General features: G+C 36.8%; 1 non-coding gene and 1 pseudogene across 1 annotated transcript; both read right to left on the minus strand.

Annotated features, from left to right (window-relative positions):
- Positions 1-3,819, minus strand: part of LOC128871502 (large subunit ribosomal RNA) — a 7,311-nt pseudogene extending 3,492 nt beyond the window's left edge.
- A 442-nt stretch (positions 3,820-4,261) lies between these two features.
- Positions 4,262-4,442, minus strand: LOC128871501 (5.8S ribosomal RNA). The gene has a single exon (XR_008456032.1). It is a non-coding gene; the product is annotated as a 5.8S ribosomal RNA (ribosomal RNA).
- Between the last annotated feature and the right edge of the window lie 214 nt (positions 4,443-4,656).

The raw sequence follows: 4,656 nt of genomic DNA on the forward strand, positions 1-4,656 counted from the left end.
TGGAGACCTTTTAGACCTGACCAGGCCAAACGCATACCCCAACTCCCCAACGTCTAGTGGAGGAACAGGCACCTCTTGTGCAGGAGGAACCTGAACCTCAGCCCTTGGAAAGAACTCACCTAACAAAACATTGGCGCACTCTCTCCACGTTGTTGACACAGTGTCACCCACGCGAAGAGAGCTAGCCATCTCATTTCGACGGCCCCGACAGATCCTAAGGACCTGTCCCCAAGGGTCGTCCCTATTATCCCCCACAAATCTCCTCCACTCTTCCTCTTTCACTCTCACCAACATTTTCTTATATTCTTTCATTCCTACACTAAATTGATACCTGAGCTGGGACAGATTCTCCGAATTGGTCCGCCTGCCGCGTTGAAACAACCGCCTCAAGCGTCGGACAGACCTCCTCTTTGAATTTAACTCACTCGTCCACCATTTCACACCTTTCATTCTCACAGCCCTAGCTTTCCTAAACACTAAGTCATTCACTCCCCAGACACATTCAGATAGACGAGCAATTTGCTCATCAACCCCCAATTCCTCAAACTCACTAAGCGGTATACCCAATACCGCTTCCCTAACAGTATGTCCATATCGGTTCCAGTCAGTACACGAGGTACGCCATCGCCTCAATGGACTCCCCCCCTCTAACTGCGGGGTACGGGGAGTAACCATAATTTGTATTAAATTATGGTCACTAATTCCCCAACCCCCCCTAACGCTCCATTTACACTCGAACCTACTCGCTGCTGCCTCATTCATGAGCGTCACGTCAATGTCACTCACACCTCTAGGACCCTCAAACGTATACCACTCGCTTGGTTCGTTTGCAACGAGGAGGCTATTCGCCACAAGCCATTCGCTCATAGCCTCACCCCGATCGTGGCTCTGATATCCAGAAGTATGCCTGGATACCTTGCTGAACCACATCGGGGAAGTAGCATTCGCATCCAGACACACGATGGCAGGAATGCTACTCTCACGTAGTAGCACCGCATCTATGTACCTTAAATAGGGCTCCAGAGGCTCGTCAAACTTGCAATACAAGCTGACGACATTCATTCTGCCGAATTCCCCCTCGACAAGTAGATAGGGACAGTAGGAATCTCGTTAATCCATTCATGCGCGTCACTAATTAGATGACGAGGCATTTGGCTACCTTAAGAGAGTCATAGTTACTCCCGCCGTTTACCCGCGCTTACTTGAATTTCTTCACTTTGACATTCAGAGCACTGGGCAGAAATCACATTGTGTCAACACCCGTTAGGGCCATCACAATGCTTTGTTTTAATTAGACAGTCGGATTCCCCAAGTCCGTGCCAGTTCTGAATTGATTGTTAATTGATAATCGTTATAATTTAAAAAGAATATATATCGAATGATATAATTCCTTAAAAATTTTAGCAAGAAAGTTCCACAATTGGCTACGTAACTACTATCCGGGGAACAAGAATCGTAATTCTCTATTTACCCAGAACGAGTACATAAACCATGGTATTGCTTCCCAATCAAGCCCGACTATCTCAATCTTCAGAGCCAATCCTTATCCCGAAGTTACGGATCTAATTTGCCGACTTCCCTTACCTACATTATTCTATCGACTAGAGACTCTTCACCTTGGAGACCAGCTGCGGATATTGGTACGGCCTGTTGAGAAGTTTGCGTGACCCCACCATAAATTTTCAAGGTCCGAGGAGAAAATATCGACACAACAGTAAATGTCATGCTCTTCTAGTCCATCTACCATATCTCTCTTCGAAAGACTTCCATGGTAGTACGACTATAAAACAGAAAAGAAAACTCTTCCGATATCTCTCGACGGCTTCTTTATGGTCGTTCCTGTTGCCAGGATGAGCACAAGGCCCATTTTTAATAACAAACGGATACTCAACAGGTTACGGAATTGGAACCGTATTCCCTTTCGTTCAAAATAATTCAAGTATTTAATTATTTTTTAATATATATATATAAATTTTATTAATATTTTTTTATTAAAAACTTGAAAATTTTCGGCTTTCGCCTTGAACTTAGGACCGACTAACTCGTGATCAACCACTGTTCACACGAAACCCTTCTCCACTTCAGTCCTCCAAGGTCTCATTCGATTATTTGCTACTACCACCAAGATCTGTACCAATAGCGGCTCCATGCAGGCTTACGCCAAACACTTCTAAGCACACTATTGTACCCTCCTACTCACTAAAGTTTCAAAATTTATAAATCAATCGAAATTGTTTTATAAATCATCTACTTTAGCGGTAATGTATAGGTATACAACTTAAGCGCCATCCATTTTAAGGGCTAGTTGCTTCGGCAGGTGAGTTGTTACACACTCCTTAGCGGATTACGACTTCCATGTCCACCGTCCTGCTGTTTTAAGCAACCAACGCCTTTCATGGTATCTGCATGAGTTGTTAATTTAGGCACCGTAACATTACGTTTGGTTCATCCCACAGCGCCAGTTCTGCTTACCAAAAGTGGCCCACTGGGCACATTATATCATAACCTCAACCTTCATATCAAGAAAGGTGAGGTTCTTACCCATTTAAAGTTTGAGAATAGGTTAAAATCGTTTCGACCCTAAGGCCTCTAATCATTCGCTTTACCAGATAAGATTATTTTATATAATTTTTAAATGCACCAGCTATCCTGAGGGAAACTTCGGAGGGAACCAGCTACTAGATGGTTCGATTGGTCTTTCGCCCCTATACTCAATTCTGACAATCGATTTGCACGTCAGAACTGTTTCGGTCTTCCATCAGGGTTTCCCCTGACTTCAACCTGATCAAGTATAGTTCACCATCTTTCGGGTCACAGCATATATGCTCAAGGTACGCTCCAGTTAGAGGTATAAATAATAATAAATTATCATTATACATAACTATATGGAACGCCCCGGGATTGAATTAATTGACTATTTAAGAAAATAGACTAAAAATTAATCCCATTATATTTTTAAGTTAAGTTAATTATGCCATTAAGTTTAATATAACTCAATGACTTGCACATATGTTAGACTCCTTGGTCCGTGTTTCAAGACGGGTCCCGAAGGTATCCTGAATCTTTCGCATTGTTAATCATATAAATGCATACAAATAAATATTAATATCATAGATATTAAATTTTTTGTAAAATTCAAAAAATGAATTTTAGCATTATATATAATAAAATCTATCAACACTTTATCAAATCATTAGTATTTATTCTATGTTAATATGCTTAAAAAGCAAATTAATTTAAATAAACTTAATATCACCAATGATCTTTTGATAAATACTTTATTATGTTAATAGATTACAATGTCCTTATATGAAAAAAATGCACATTATTTTTAATTATTTAATGATGAATTTTTCATAATGGATATTCAGGTTCATCGGGCTTAACCTCTAAGCAGTTTCACGTACTATTTAACTCTCTATTCAGAGTTCTTTTCAACTTTCCCTCACGGTACTTGTTTACTATCGGTCTCATGGTTATATTTAGTTTTAGATGGAGTTTACCACCCACTTAGTGCTGCACTATCAAGCAACACGACTCTTTGGAAATATCTTTCTAGTAATCATTAACGTTATACGGGCCTGGCACCCTCTATGGGTAAATGGCCTCATTTAAGAAGGACTTAAATCGTTAATTTCTCATACTAGATATTAAGATATTCCATACACTGCATCTCACATTTGACATATAGACAAAGTGACTTAGTGCTGAACTATTTTCTTTTCGCTCGCCGCTACTAAGAAAATCCTTGTTAGTTTCTTTTCCTCCCCTCATTAATATGCTTAAATTCAGGGGGTAATCCCATATGAGTTGAGGTTGTTTTAAAATATTTTTTATCTTCTCACACAATTTAATAAATAATTATATCATCTTTTCATCTCTATTTTTCTTTTTTTCCTTTTATATAAATATATATTATAAATAATAATTATGTAAAATGAGGCAATTCTAGAATAAAAAAAAATTAATTTTTATGCTAGACATTCCTCCTTTAATTACATATATAAATTAATATTTTATATATATATAAATAATATGAAAATTTTTTAAAGAGAATACTTAGATTCAAAATTTTTATTTCATTTTATTTGAGAGGATTTTTTTTTTTTTAAGAATATATATAATAAATAAAAAATTCATTATATAATCTTTATTTTTTTGCTATTAATATTATGAATTATTTAAAATCCAATAATATACACATTTGCTTAAATTCAATTATTTTTATAAAAGAATAAGCAACTTATTTAGCATAGTCTTACAACCCTCAACCATATGTAGTCCAAGCAGTACTTTAAAATTTAATTTAATGTACATAACAGCATGGACTGCGATATGCGTTCAAAATGTCGATGTTCATGTGTCCTGCAGTTCACACGATGACGCACAGTTTGCTGCGTTCTTCATCGACCCATGAGCCAAGTGATCCACCGCTTAGAGTATTTTTTTATTTATTTTTATTTATAACAAATGTCAATTTTTTTTTGCATATATTAATTGAAAGAGTAAAATTAAATAATAATAATAATAATATATAAATTGATTTTCTTTCAATAATATATATCAAATATATTTAACTCTAAACATTTTTATTAAGTTGCGAATGTCTTAGTTCAACAATAATACAGTGGTGGTATTTATTATGTTTGATTATTT

The sequence above is a fragment of the Anastrepha ludens genome, unplaced genomic scaffold (genome assembly GCF_028408465.1).
Source record: "Anastrepha ludens isolate Willacy unplaced genomic scaffold, idAnaLude1.1 ptg000171l, whole genome shotgun sequence".
Lineage (NCBI taxonomy): Eukaryota > Metazoa > Arthropoda > Insecta > Diptera > Tephritidae > Anastrepha > Anastrepha ludens.